The sequence below is a fragment of the Serinus canaria genome, chromosome 15 (assembly GCF_022539315.1).
Source record: "Serinus canaria isolate serCan28SL12 chromosome 15, serCan2020, whole genome shotgun sequence".
Lineage (NCBI taxonomy): Eukaryota > Metazoa > Chordata > Aves > Passeriformes > Fringillidae > Serinus > Serinus canaria.
Window position 1 is genome coordinate 4,725,684 of NC_066329.1, and position 15,399 is coordinate 4,741,082.

The window sequence follows — 15,399 nt, forward strand, 5'->3', positions numbered from 1 at the left end:
TCCCACAGGGCCTGCTGAATATCCACTTCCCCTCCTACATCCATCACACACCACAGGATGCTCCCAAACTCCCCACATTGCTAAAAGGCCTGAAATTCAAGACACCAAAAGCCTCAAGATGCACCTGCAGTCAGCTGGAGGAGTTCCTAGCACGCATCCTCCAGAGCTCCTGGGTCACAAGGGATCCAAACCTACCCCTGCTGCCACTTAATGAACCCAGCAAGTCTGGGAATAAAATCCTCAGGGATGTGTTGGTAGGTTCAGCTCCCTGCTCCCACAGAGTGAGCAGAGCAATCATCCCAGTGCCTCAGCAGGGCCAGCACCCCACAGAACAGGTTCAGCCTGACTCCAAGCGCTCCCTTCTGCATTTCCCCTTCCAGAAATTCCTCCTCCCACAGGTAAAACAATCCTGGCTGGGCTCATCAGCAGGTGTCAGGCAGGGCACTGCACTTCCCACCTCGCAGGGCAGCACAGACACATTGACTCAGCAGGTCCTGCCGTGCTTCAGCTGGAGCTGAGCCTCCCTGAGAGAAAAGCACCTAAATCCAAGAGCAGCTTTCAGTTTGCCTGTCAGAAGGAATGTACTCAGTGAGCAGCTATTTCTACAGGATGCTTTCTAAAAACGGGGCTGGAAGAGGGGAAAAAAAGCTCTGAATTGATATTTAGGGATGGGGAGGGGTAAGATGAAGATTTTCAGGGAAAAAGCTCCTGACTACAGAGGCCAGGTGTCCCAGCCTTGCCAATCCCTTTCTGAGCCATGCTGAACTGGATTGATCCATGGCTACCCAGGGACACTCCCTAGCAGGTGTTATTTCAGCTCATACTGGTTATGACAAGGCCAAAAAAAGGGATATTTGTCCTGTGGCTCAAATCTGCATCAAATGTCCCAAAGTGAGTAAATTCAGTTGTGTCAGTTCAAACACAGGGACAGAAATCTGCACTTCTCCCTCGAAAGACCTGAGCTCTGTCCTGACCACAAAATTCCAGCTTGTCCCAACCCGGGTTCAACCTTTCTGCACTGTTTTCCACCCTTTGGAAGTGATCCAGTATCCCCCAGACTCAGAGGTTTTCCATGGGTTTTACTGAATTCTGGGTAAGGGATTAAAGATGTTGTCTTGGCTTTTTGAAGGTTGGTTTGTTCCTTAAATCAAGGGGTCTTGTGAAGGAGCCACATCCTCTTTTTGACCCCTTCCCAAATCAAACTGCTCCTTTGGATTCCCTCCTGTGCCCCATCAGTCCATGCTGGCATCAGCAGTCACAGAGGGGCTTTTGTGTGTCCCTCAAAAAGCAGAGTCACAGAGGGGCCCTCAGTCACTCCTCTGGAAGTCAGGAGGCAGCAGTGCCTCATAAATGCAAACAATGGATGGCACAGGGCTTTCTCAGAGCGCCCAAAGCCTGATGAGTAATTAACTCTGACACCCTTAGGTGTTATTAATCCCACTAAACAGGGAGGAAACCTAGAAAGGAAACCAGACAAGCCCTTGGACTCATCCCAGCTTGCCTCAGGAGCAAAGCTTGGCTTGGAAGAGCAGTGCCACTCGCCCGGGGCCCCGCAGGAACTCCATATCACAGGGGAGAGGACGCAGCTTCCCTGTCTGCAGGAGAGCAGGTACTTCCCCGGCTGGCCCGAGGGGAGCCTGCCCTGCAGCGCTCCCTGGCAGTGCTCACACCTGCCTGCAGCGCTGCAGAGCCTCCCAGAGCTCCTTCCAGAGCAGATTTGTGCCAGCACATCCCAGAAAGCCGTGGCTCGGTGGCAGCTCCTTCCCTGGCTGTGCTTCCCCTCCTAAGCTGGCTCACGCAGCAGCCATCCCCTCCTGAGAGGCCACCAGGCCAGGCTGACTCTGTGACATGGCCCTGCACTGTTTTCCACCTCCCCAGGTTAGCAATTTTTCCTATCTCCTCCATCAGAGAAGCTCCATTCATTAAATCCTCCCCAGGAGCTCATCAGCACACCAGAGAGGAGCGCAGGAACGATGCACAGCCTCTCATCCTCTCTGCTTCCCACAGGCTCAGGTGTGGGGCAGGAGCCACAGCCCCTACATCCCCTCCTGACCCATGGGCTCCCCTGAGCACAGCCACCACCCTTCCAGAGGACCTGGAGCCCTAAATGTCTGTGACCCTCCATCCAGCTGAAGCAGCAGTAACAGAAGGAGACACTCAGAACCCCAGGGTGGTTTGGGTTGGAAGGGACATTAAAGACCACCAAGCTCCCCCCCCCCCCCTTGCCATGGCAGGGACACCAGGCTGCCCCAAGCCCCATCCAAAGGGAACACTCAGTGTCCCCTTCTAAAGTTAAGGCTTCCTCCACAGGAGGGGAAAGGAAAGGCACCTTGGTCCCAAACACAGGACAGTCCCAAAGAGCAGCCCCAAGCCCCACCAGCCAGGCCAGCAGACCCCAGGCTTTGCTCATCACAGGGGAGATGTTGTCACTTATCCCAGCGTGGGGCCGGGGCTGTGGCTGCCAGGCTGACTCCAGATGGAAGGTGATGCCTGTGAGTTACCAGGGCTCCAGCAAACCTGGTTAACTCTCCAGAGACAGGAGAAGGACACTGGGACACACAGAGCTTAGAGCCACCCTGACATGCCAGCTGTGCTGGGCTGTCCCTCATCTCATGGAAAAGTGCCAAGACAGGGCACAGCACTGGGACAGGTAGCCCACAGCAGTCCTGGGGACACAGCACGGGGAGCCCACACCATTCCTGGGGACACAGGACAGGGACAGGGAGCCCACAGCAGTCCTGGGGACACAGGACAGGGACAGGGAGCCCCCAGCAGTCCCGTGGGCCATCACAGCAGGACAGGGAGTCCCCAGCAGTCCCATGGGCCACCACAGCAGGACAGGGAGCCCCCAGCAGTCCCGTGGGCCATCACAGCAGGACAGGGAGTCCCCAGCAGTCCCGTGGGCCATCACAGCAGGACAGGGAGCCCCCAGCAGTCCCGTGGGCCATCACAGCAGGACAGGGAGCCCCCAGCAGTCCCGTGGGCCACCACAGCAGGACAGGGAGTCCCCAGCAGTCCCGTGGGCCATCACAGCAGGACAGGGAGTCCCCAGCAGCCCAGCTGGGCACAGCCCGGAGCACGCTGCCGTGCACAAGAGGCAGCAGCAGGGGCCGGGAGAGTTGAGCAGTGCGGGAGCCCCGGGTGCTGCCCCTGCTCTTTCCCACCAGCGCTGTCCCGGCGGTCGGAGCGCGGCACCCCAGCCCTGCCCGGGCCCTGCGGCGGCACCAGGTGCCTGCTGGAGGCGGCTCGCTGCCCTCGCTGCCCCGCAGCCCCATCCTCCTTCTTCCTGGGGCCATCTAGCGGCACATTTCCATACGGTTCCCTGGAACAGCCGCGCCTTCACCTGGGCTCTATGCAAACCGGGCTCTGAGAGCCTGCTCCGAGTCCTCCTGCCCCACAGCACGCAGCAGCATCTCCAGCCCCTCCTCTGACACACCAGGAGCGGCACATGCTCCTCTCCCCCTCCGTTAAAAATCTTTGTGAACATGGAAAGTTTTATTAAAAAAAAAAGCTTTTACAAGGGTAGCAGGCTGGTTAATGACAAAGATACCATCCGTGTTTCAAAGCCTGGCACCTCACAGCCAAGCCAGAATAATCAGGACTAACTACAAGGTTTGGGGTTTGTTATCTCCATTAAAATTAAGGACTTAAACACCTGTGCCTCTACACCCAGAATTTTTCCAAGCTGTATTTACCATAATGTGCATGTAGCTGTTCCCATGCACTGAGCCCTGCAAAAACACCCCAGACCTTCTGCCTAAAGGGATTTAAATGAAATGAACACTGCAAATCCCACCCGAGCCTAGAAAAGCATTCCCTGATCTAGACAAAGCTGCACCAGTATCAGATCAGAGAAATTCAAATGATTTCCCTCCCCACAGGAGCAGAGGCCTCACTGATGGGTCACCAGGGTGGCACAGGGCTCAGGGGGTGAGGGAACCCTGCTCCTGCACACCAGGGTGCCCCAGAGGACTCCAGCCAGGCCTGCCCTTCACCTGCAGGAAGGGGTGGCAGCAGGGATTAGGAGACAGCGATCTGCAGAGCTCACAGGGAAACACCATTGGGTACAACCAGAACAGAGATCAAAACCAGCCAGGGCTGTGTCCTGACTCCCTGCCCTTGCTCTGCCCCCTCAGTGCCAAGGCAGAGGAGCTTTTTGAGCCTTTTTTTGTGTCTCTTTGCCCACTGGAAACCTGTGAGTGGTTCTTCAGCCCCCAGCTGTAAGACATGACCATAAAGAGCACCCTCCTCACCCCTGGGAATGATGGGGCACCCGTGGCTAGGGAGGGCAGCATTTACACCGTGGGTTGGCAGCAGCTGTGCAGCTCCTGCAAGGAGAATCAGCTCCTAGATATTATATATATCATATATAAGTATTATTAAGTTTCTAGGCTTTGTGAAATTTAGGAAGTTGCAGACAATGAGAACAGAACCCAGCCTAAAATGTTGTGGTGTTCAATCCTATGTATAACAACTCACTAGCAAATGAGAAATTCATCCAGTGCTGTCATTTTCCTGGAAAATCAATATTTCCTCAACAATCAAACATCTGGTATTGTCTTGTGTGCAAAGATGAGCACATTCTTGTGACAACAGCAGAAGAAGTATCTGCAGCTTTGATGGTTGTAGTGGCATCCCACCCTTCCAGCATTTTTCTTTTTCTACATTAAACCTTTAGAGGGGGTAACAGATTGTTTTAAAGCCAAAGATCACATTTCCTGGAGAGAGTTTTTAAAAACCAACATTTATTTCTACTCCATTTCAGCCTGACCAGGGCCATTGGCCCCCATCACAGCTCCCACCCTGTTCCTGGGGGCTGGGCCCTGAAGCACCCAGAGCCCCAAGGGACAGCCATCATCAGCAGATGGCTTTCCCAAATTCACTGGGGTGGGCCTTGCCAAGAGTGGAAAATTACACATGGATGCTGTGCCTGGCTGAGGTCCTTCAAAAGCAAAACCACTGTGGGGAGCTTGGGGACTTCTCACATAAGAAAGCAGGTGTCGAGCAGCCCAGCCAGGCTGGCAGATGATGCAGGATGATAAAAGGCTGCCAGGGCAGCCAGGGGCAGCATTCCACTCGTTTGTCAAGTTCCTTCCCTTCCAGCTACACTCCTGATTCTGCAGCAGAATCTTTGCCACGCTGGTCCCCGGGTTTCAACATCCTCCCCAAACCCAGGGCTCTTCCTTTGTTCTCCAGCCAAGGAACTCCAAAAATCAAAGAGCACAGAGACTGATAGGGCAGGACCCCACGCACACCCCAAACCATTTCCCCTCTGCCTGCAGGGGCAGGATGGCTACCAGCTCTCTGTGGGGACACACTGGCACCTGGGGACCCAAACCAGGTCCAGCTTGAATCCCACAGACGAGCAAGGGTGAGTCTGGAAGAGTCCCAACAAAGAGCAAAGCCAGCTCAGTTTGTGCCCAGGCTCCACGGAAAACCTCAGACCCCTGAGGTTTAATGCTTTGCCCTGGATGGAGGGCAGCAGGCCCAGCATCAGCTGCAGGAGCAGGGAGGAGAAGCAGCTCCACAGGGAACCTCGGTGAGCCCTTCCCACATTTTCACACACTCAGATTCCAGATTTGCACAGAGCAGCTGCTTTCTCCCCCACCCTCAGCTCCATGTAAATCACATTGCTTCTGTCTCTGCTCATCCCACCCGTCCCCAGAGAAGCAGAAACCAGAAGTTCCAAGACCCTGGAGCCCTTTTGAGTCACAGGGAAGGCACATCTGACACATCTAAAACTCCCTCCAGGGAAACAAACCCCCCCCAGCTCTTGAGGGGAGCCAGGAAATCACACAGCAACCATTTCCATCCGTGTCTACACCACGTCCCCCTCACTTCTCACAGTTCCCTACCTTCACAAGGATTCCAGAGCTCCCCAGCACAGGTCCTCTCCCAAACACCTCTCATAGCTCCTTCAGCAGCACAGCTTTGAGGAACAATCCTTCCTTAGCCTGGATCAGGTCTATAAAAACTCAAGGCCCTTTTCTTCCATGCAGCAAATCCACACTGGAATTATCTCTTCATTGGCCACAGCTGGTTCTCCTTGAGCCTGATGGGCATCACCTGGGCACAGGAGGAGGGCAAGCACCACCCCAGGCAGGCAGTGAGGGCCCTCACAGAGTGCCCACGCTGCTCTCAGGGGTCCTGGCACTAAAATTCGTGTGAAGCTCTCACTGGGGATGTGTTGGGTCCCACTCAGTGGTGGGGAGGCATCTGGGGGGATGTACAAGTGATGTGCCAAGAATACAGGACAGTTTTCATCTGAGTTTACAGACTGTGCCCTGCCCTCCATTTTTCTGTAATAAATAGGATTTAGCCCTAAATAGGATTTCTGTCCCAGCTCATCCCAACGCAAACACCAGGGTCTCCAAACTGCAGAGCAGCTGAGAAAACAGCACCCTCCTCCAGTGTGACCTCAGGGCCACCAGGGTGCTCACCCAGCCCCAGAGACATGGCCAAATCAGCCCCCATCACTGCCCACATCAGCATCTCCAAATCTGATGGAAACACTTTTTCCAGTGGGAACCTCTGTGCTCTGGGAGTGGCCTCAGCCCCTGATTGCACGGGGGTGATGTGATTTAAGAGGAAGCTGAAAAAGCAGCGATTGATTACCCGTAAAACAGGGTTAGAATCCAATAAATAAATGATAAATCAGCGTGTCTCCTCTTAGTGAGGGGCTGGAGACTCCAAGTTGCCCTGGAAGGAGCTGAACAGAATATCCATTATTTAAACTGATCACAGCTACCCAAGTGGAAAGAACAGCTGTGCCTTCATGTTTCCTGACACTTCTCCTTGTTAGACCATCCTCAGTGAACATGGAGTGCCCTGGGCTCGGGGTAACTCATTAGGGGAAGGAGGGAAGGCCATTTTCCAGGTCTCCTAACCCCTGTCAGTTCAGATCAGAACCCAACACCCAAGGAGCAAAATGGGCTTACTTGGATACACCTCCAGTGACTCCTGCTGCTCCCAGGGAAGGCTCTGCCCCTGCAGGGGAGGATTCCCCCAGAGCTCTGCTCACACAACTCTAGAGTGGATAGTTTTGCCCCCAACAATGGAGAGGAATGATGAGGAGAACTCCATCTTATCAGAAGGCTAATTAATTACTTTATTATACTATATTACATCCATACTACATCTAAACTGAATCTGACAAGCACTCAATGCTGCACTCAAGTGCCCAGAATCTCCTGACTGTCCCCCAGCAATCCTGACACACACACCTGGTCCTGACAGGCCAAGGAAACAAAACACCCTCACTTTGGGTAAACAATCTCCACATTGCATTCTACTTTGGCACAACACAGGCACAGCAAACAATAAGGATTGTTTTGATCATTCTCTGAGGTTCAGAGAATGTGAATCCCAGAAATATTCCTGGGAAGGTTGCCTTGCTTTTCTCTGTGAGGAGCAATGTGGCTACACAGCTCCATTAAACATTCATGATGCAGGACCACCATCCTGCCCACCACCAGCTTCCTGTCCCACCACTGAGGCTCCAGGAGTTTAAAACTCCTTCAGAAATGTCCCAGCCTGCTGGAAGCTGGGAATTCCCTCCCACAACGCCCTGCCTGTCCTGCCTTCCCAAGAGCCCTGACGCCAGATGCACACACACAATTCAGAGCCCTAATGAGAGCACGCACCAGCCTGGGCACAGACAATGGCCATTTCTCATCACTCTGCAGACACAGCCAGAAAGTAGGACAGCACTTTATTTGGGAGCTCTGCTAGACCTGGAAAACCACTTCCCCACAGAAGCCCTGGGATAAGGTCCCCTCTGAGTTAATCCCTAAGTTTCACTGTCTGCTCCAAGATCCTCAGGCAGGGTGAGTGGTTTTTTGTTTTTTGTTTTTTTTTTCTCTGGGAAGGTTTTCCTCCCCATTGTGCACCCACTGCACACTAAAAGGCAATCAGTATCATGCCCACTGTTTGCCCTGAAGTTTGATGCTTGTCTTCCTTGCTTTTACATCCTCCTTCTCACATTTTTGTGCCCTCTGATGTCACCAAAGCCGGTTAATCTCTGGCCCAGAGTGAAGTGTTTAATGTGAAATGGCAGTTTCTGGGGCAGGAGGCAGAAATCAGAGCTAAAACAAGGGTATTATAAGGCAAAGTGCTTATGAAGGATAGTTGTGTGTAAGAGAGAGTAAAAGTGTAAGGCAAGCTGGAGGAGTACGAATAAAACTGTGAAACAAAACATAAACACATTGGTTTTGTGCTTGCTTGCACTGGGACCTGTCTGTGAGTGAGCAGGCAGAGGGCAAAGACAGAACCAGGGGAGCAAAACAGTTCCGTAGGTGTGAGGGAGGGCATCAGAAGCCCAAGGAGACAAAGCAAGGAGGCCTCTGCCACCCAAACCAGCCCGTGGCACGGCCAGGAGGGCGAAGTTCTGTTTGTGAAGCCCCTGCCCTGCTCCCAGCTACACTCACACACACCTGGAGAACCCTGAGAGGTTTCCTGCAAGAGTGCCAGGCCCAAAGCTGCTTCCCTCTGAATGCCCAGCCCAAAGGTTCTCCTTTGGAGTGCGTGGAAGTCCCCAGGAGCCATCCTGGCGGTGCTGGAGGCAGCCCTGCCCTCCTGCTCTCGGGTGAGCAGAGCAGGGGGCTCACAGCATTTCCAGCCCTGCCTCTTCTTCCTCTGCCTCTGAAGAAGGAGCACTTCAATTCTGATCTTTTCCCTTTGGCTCCTGCTGCTTGTGTTCTCTTCATTCCTCATGGCCAGGCTCTTGGGGATCCCCAGGACCCCCTGACCCCGCTGCTGCCCCTGCCAGCCCTGGGAAAGGCTCCCCGCGGACCTCTGGAGCCGAGCCGTGACCGTGCTCCGGGCCGTGCCCGTGCCGTGCTGAGCCGTGCCCGTAGAACCGAGCCGTGCCCGTGCTCCGGGCAGTGCCGTGCCGGGCTGCTCCCGCCAGGTGGCGCCCCAGGAGCGGCGGAGGCGACACCGGGCCCGGCAGAGACCGGCCCCGCTCCCGGGAGCGGCCCCGGCCTCGGGAGCAGCCCGGGAGCGGCCGCGGGGACTCCCCCAGCAGCAAGGAGCCCCCCGTCCTCCTCCTGCGGGCTGCTGGCTCCGGGCACCCAGGTCCTGCCCGCTGCCGTGGTTTCATGGTTCCCTAATTTCGTGATTTCACGAATTCAGGATGAAATGAGCTGTGGCACGAGGATGGAGCTTCTCCCTCCCCACCCCGACCCCGTCCCCAATCCATCCCTTTCTTCCATCCCTCTCTTCCTCCCTCCCTGCCCGGAGCCAGCCAGGCCAAGCGCTCCCGCCCCGTCGGTGCAGCCTCCCGACAGGTTTGGAGCCGAGGGATGGCGAGCTGGGGGAAAGGGAGGATGAAATTTGTTGTTTCTCTCTCGTCCCTATCCCTGGTTAAATATTTGGCAGAGGGAACGAAGCAGAGCCGCCTGTGGAAGGGGTGTGAACCCCAGTACCGGGGACACTCACACCCGTTTCCCTCTCCCTGCACGGTGGTCAGGGCCCCCAGAGCTGTCCCGGGGGTGACGGCGGAGCCTGGGGCTGCTCAGCGAACTGCTGTTGGCAGAGATGAATTGACCCAAAATACTCGATAGCAAAAGTATCACTAAACGAATCCCAAATCCAGCGGTCCGAGCCCCGGCCGGGCTGAGCTCGGCCAGGCGGGACTCAGCTGGGAAAGCCGGGGCCGGAGGGGACGAGTGCGGGCAGCGGGGACAGGGCGAGCCGGGATCCCACACAGCACACGCCTGGTGTGGAGTGAAAATAAATGTGCTCACAGCCATGTTTCTTTATATCAACTTTATATAATCACACACAAGCATTTGAGCTATATAAATCGATAAAATGTATATAAAACTGCTTTCTGAATACGACCTGCAGAGAAAGCTGTGCATAAAGTGTCATCGGCCGTAACCACAGATCTGCGTGCCGGCGAGCACGGCCGGGCGGGTGTCCGGAGCTGCTGCCCGGCTGCACTCCCGGTCCCGGGGTCGAGGATGCTCGCCCGGCTGCTGCTGAGCTCGGGTTTCTGGGCTGGTTTGCCCCTCCGTTATTGTTACTATTGGAAAACGTTGCCGTCCATTAAATAAAGTCCCTGCCGGCCCAAGCGCCGCTTTTCCTGGGAGCGAACCCCTCGGGGAGAGAACCAAACCCCTCTCGCTCCGACCAAAACCATTTTCGGAGGGGTCGCCGCTCTCTGCGCTCCCACGCGTGTTCCCCCCGTGTTTCGCCAAGGAGACCTCCCGGGACAGGTTATTCCTCCTCTTCTGGAAGGGCTCCTGTTGAAAAATAGTATTTAAAACAAACCAAAAAAGCCACAGGACCACCGCCACCACCGTGGGGCGGCTCTCGGCTTCACCCCCCCACTAATGACTGACGGCTGGTGCCACTGAGACAAATAAATACATCGTAAGGAGGGCAATGGGTCGCGAGTCGTTTTGGCCCGAAGGTGAGATTTAGCAATGACCGCCCATTAAAACGAGCTTTTCACTTTTCCTAGGGGTAGCCCCTACCCCCACCAGCTCCAGCAAGGGAAGCGGGGGAGCCTCCTGACCTGGTTTATAATTGTATTTAGGTTTGAGGGGTTTTTTTCTGCTTGCTTTTTAGATCCGAGACGGGAGAAATGAAAACCGGCTGAAAAAGGACACGGGAGAACGGAGGAATAAAAAAGCGCCCCTCGAAAATCCACGGGGAAGGCCAGGAATGGACAGCGAGGGAACGCTGGGAAAGTGCATTTCCAAGAAACCGGTGGAAAATAAACGCGAGAGCGCCCAGGAGCAGTGTCGGGGCAGAAGGGACAGAATCCTGCTGAAAATCGCGGTGACACATCCCCGAGGGAGCGCGCTCGGGCAGCGCGGTGGCGGGGACCCCTTTCCTGCAGAGGGACCTAGAACGAGACTCCAGGAAAGCTTGGAGAAATCCCTCCAAGTCCCTCCCTGCCGCCTCCTCCTGCCCCAAGAACACCTCCTTGTTTTAGCGACCCGTCAGTCCAGCCCCAGGGATGCTCCCGGCCGGACCCCGCGTCCCCCGGCTCGGCCGGCTCCCCCTGCCCGCAGCCGCTCCGCTCGTACCTTCACTGGGACGAGCAGGTCCGGGGGGAAAAGCACCACTGGCTTTTTCTCTCGGGCTTATTTCCTTGATAGCTTTATTTTGTGAGTGGCGCTCGGGCGGCTTGAAAGGAAATTAAGCTCGAAAGGACCTCGGAAAGGAGAGAAGTTGGAGGCAGAGGGGAGCTGCCCCGGGAGGGGAGGGGGTCGGGGTGTCCGTGGGGTCGGGTCGGCTCCGCTCAGCCCAGCCCGCTCGGTGCTGGTTTGGTTTTTATTTGAATGCCTTCTCTGGGAAGGTTTTTATGTGGGAGGGTGAGGGAAAGCTTCGTTTGGTGAGACCAAGGTGAAATTCAGCAGGAATTATGGCCGCGGTTACCTGAGCTAAAGGTCGAACTGTTTCGGCTGAGAGCGTTTAGAAGTATAATAATTATTAAGCATTTATTCTAGAATAATCAGATCATAAAAAGCACGAAACCAAAGAAAGAATGGGAAAAAAAGAGATGGATTAGAAAAGGGAAAGCCCGAAGGTGGTGTGTGCGAGGCGGCTGCGGGTTGATCTTCCACGAAGGAGGGTGGCAGATGAGGAAAGAGCAGCTCCGGAGCCCCACAGAAGCTCCGGGGCCCTGGCCCGGCCTCGGGGTTCACCCTGCCCTCAGCAGCCCCCTCGTCGGGGCGAGAGGATGGGGCCAGGAGCTCAAATAGCGCCTTGGACGGCCACTTCCAGCTCAAGGACTTTGCCCCGCCGTGTTTTTACACGCCTTAATTGTTCCCTAATAATGTGGGGTTTGGGGAGAAGCACGTGGGAAGTTTGGGGTTGGCTGGAAAAGAAAAATAATCAAAACACCAAAACAAAAATGCCAACAAGAAGAAGACCAAGGCATCACCCTCCGGGGCTGCCTCCCTGGGAACCGCTGGTTTTTTCTCCCCACCCGCAACCAAAAACCTTCAGGTGCAAAGGGAGGTGGTTGCGCGGCGATACCGCGGTGCGAAGCCCAGATCCCCAGGCCGGGATGTCCTGCCGGGGGTCTCTCCACTCCCCCGGGACAGGATGAGGGCTAGGGGTTACCGCCGTGCCCCCGTGGGTTTCTCTGCGAGGCGCGGCTGGAGGTGCCGAAGGAGGGAGGTTTCTCCCGCCCCGTTTCCCCCATCAGATGATTCCAGCCCCGCCGTCCCGGCGCCTCCAGCGCGGATCCGCCCGGCCGGCTGTCGCTCCCGGCCCGGTGACAGGGACCGGGGGGGCAGCGGGGCGGTCCCCGCACGCTGCCAAGCGCCAGCGCCTCGAGGCAATCGCCTCATCGGCCCATTTACCCTCCCGAGACGGCAAACAACCGCTCCGTCCATCAGCCGTCCCTCCGTCCGTCCGTCCGTCTCTCAGCCCCGGCCGGGGCAGCACTACGGTCACCTTCTGGCAGCGCCCCTCGCCCCGGGCGAGCCGGCCGGAGCTGGGGAGTGTCCCCCTGGGGAGTGTCCCCCGCACAGCCACGGGCACACTCAGGGGCTTTGAACCCTCCCTATTTTGGGAAGCGCTAGTCCGAGAGCGGCCCCGACCCCGCTGCCCACCGGGGCTGCGGCTGGGGCTCCCACCCGGGACGGCGTGTGCGCTCCTGCCGATAAACGGCTGCTAAATTCAAGCAACTCCTCTATATTTTTAATTTTTCCCCCTTTTTTTTCTCTTCCCTTCTCCCAAACTGTCTTTCTGCCTTCCCAAAATCGTTTCCCGGTGCAATCCTGCAGCCCGAGGCGAAGGAGGAGGCGGATGGTCTCTGCTTCCAAGATTTTTACGAACAATCGTTAAAGAAATCAAACTTTTTTTTTTTCTTGTCTTTTTTTTTTTTTTTCTTCGCTTGTGCAGAGGCCGGAGAGGTCCCTTTGATCTGCGAGGCCTGGCGTGCTCCGAGCCCGCACGCCGGCTGTTTGCGGGGAGGGGGCTCGGCCGCCGCGGGAGCCTCCGAGCCGGGACATGAAAGGGGGGAAGGAAAAAAAAAAAAAAAAAAAAAAAAAAAAAAAAAGGACGTCCAGGGTAAGGGAGATCGACCGAAGGGCTTAAATATTTCATATTCCTGGAAGCTGTCAAGGCCAAAAACAACAACACGCCTCCCGCCTCCCCCGGAGTGTTTGCAGAGGGCAGGAGCGTGTGTGCGTGCGAGGGACCGGGAGGCTGCGGGGGGGCGGGGGGTAGAGAGGGTCATAAATTTTCACTTGTAATCAATCAATAATTAACTAATAGCGGAGCGTGGGCCGAGCGCGCCGGCGACTGCGGGTGCCCGGCCCGCCGGGGTGTCGGTGTCGCGCTGCCCCCCGGGCGCTGCCGCTGCCGCTCCGGGGAGCGCTCCGTGCTCCTTCCCCGCTCCTTCCATCCCCGCGGGGCGGCCGCGGCCTCGCTTTCCCAGAGACTTTGGACTCGGGGCTGAAACTCCCGTGGGTCAAACGCAGCTCGGCTCCTAGCAGAGCCTGCGGGAGCCTGCGGGAGCTGCGCTTGCGGGAGCTGCGCCGCGCTGCCCGCCCGGGGGTCGGGGTGGGGGGTGTGGGATGCTGACTCCCCCCAGCACGCCCCGAGTTCCCCCTCGTTCGGGGCGTTCTGTGCCCCCTCCCACGGGCCGTGGGTCCTTTCGGGGGTCTCGGGGCTCTGCTCGGGTTGCCCGAGAGGTGGCGCCGCCGCCCCGCCGGAGCCCCCCCGCCGCCGGCCACCCCCACCCAGCGCCGGGTCGCCTGCATCAGCCATAAAACCATTGAGGATATCAAGACAGGCGCCAGGTGAGTAATAGACAGGATAATCCACAGAGATTGCTCGCTGTTTACCTCCTTCCACAAGCGCCACAAGAGTTACTCATTAACGTTACTATATACAAATAAGATACACAAGAGATAAAGCCATTTGCAAGTCAGAGTTACACCTGCGGTACACGGATTTCTTGCAAGGGCATGGAGAGGGGGAGGTCAGCATTAGGCCCGTGGAAAAGTGGGGGTTTGAAGCAATCAGGCTGCACCCTCAGCCTTAAAAAGAATAAATCGTGAGCTCGGGGGTTGCGGCGCCCCGGGGCTGCCGGTGCCTGCCCGGCTTGAGGGGCGGCTACCGGGCTGTCAGAACAGCGAGACGGGCAAGGGGGGCCTGGGGTGGGTGTCTGCTGCTTCCCTCTTGACCATCAGCAGTGAATTCCTCACCAACTAGGACATTTCCCCCACTCATCCACAGATCAGAGCGGCTGTCCCCCTCTAAGAGCCGTTTGGGGGACCAGCAGCTGAGAGAGGAGAAAAAATTGAGGTCCTCGCGTGATTCCTGAAGCCAGAGGGATGGGGGCGAGGGCCCGGCTGTCTGTCATGGACCGGAGCCTTGGCGCTGCCGCTGAGGCCGGATCTCAGCAGAGGGGATAGCTGCTCCCCGGGCAGGGATGGCTGTCCCAGGGCTCTGTCCCGCTGTCCTGCTCCCCTCGGCACCGGAGTCCCTCTCCCGGAGCGGCTCCAGCTCCCACGCGTGTGGAGAGCGGCTGGTGGGGCTGCAGCCTTCGGGGTGGCTGCACAGCGCTGCCTCCTTCTTCGCGTGGATTCTTTTATTTTTTCTCATTTCTCTGGCCAGACCCGCCGCCACCTCTATCCCTAAAAGCCCCTCCTCGCCCAGGCCAGCTCAGGAGAGCATCAGCTCAAGTGACATTTCCAGCAGCCGTCACCTTGGGCCATCCAAAGAACAGGGAGACAAAAACTCCTGCTCAGCCCAAACCTTTCTCCCTCTCAAACATCGTGGATTTAAACAAAACCCCATCCCCAGGCTGAAATGGGAAGGGTCCCATTTCCCCACGAAGGGGAAGTTTCATGTTCGTGGGGGAATTTTGAAATTAAAAAATCGAGGGCGGAAAAAAAAAAAAACAACCCCAAACAAAACCCCACAACTTCAGGGCCACTTTTACCCCCTGGATCTCCCTTTATCTCGCCGGCGCAGGAACCGGGGGCCGCGGGCCGAGGGGCAGGCAGAGCATAAAACAGGATACAGGCTGGAAGTACATCCTTATAATATTTATTACTGGCGGACGATGAATCGCTTTTCAATATACGGGCCACTAACTGTTGAAGGGACGGGGGAAAAAAATCTCATTAACAAGAAATATATATGTTCTGCTAAAGGATGTGCTCATAGGCTGGCAGAGGTACAGCAGGGGCTGCCAGCTCTCCTCAGCTCTCCTCTCAGTGACCTCCCAGGCCACTGGTCCAGCCTGGATGTCTGTCCCCGTTCCAGCCGTTTTCCAGCTTAATCTCGATATATCGGGAGCCTGAGGGCAAAAAGGGGCGATTCCAATAAAAGGGGGGAAAATAGATATTAAAAACCCATGTATTTCCAGGTGATAACTGACTGGGAAAGCCAAATCCTCTGCCCGGACGGGAGAGGAAAACG

General features: G+C 56.3%; 1 long non-coding RNA gene across 1 annotated transcript; it reads right to left on the minus strand.

Moving 5' to 3' along the window:
- Nucleotides 1–9,753: 9,753 nt before the first annotated feature.
- LOC127060194 (uncharacterized) lies at nucleotides 9,754–12,783 on the minus strand. Its single transcript, XR_007778913.1, has 2 exons — nucleotides 12,324–12,783; nucleotides 9,754–10,247 (listed from the first exon to the last, which is right to left on the minus strand). It is a non-coding gene; the product is annotated as an uncharacterized LOC127060194 (long non-coding RNA).
- Between the last annotated feature and the right edge of the window lie 2,616 nt (nucleotides 12,784–15,399).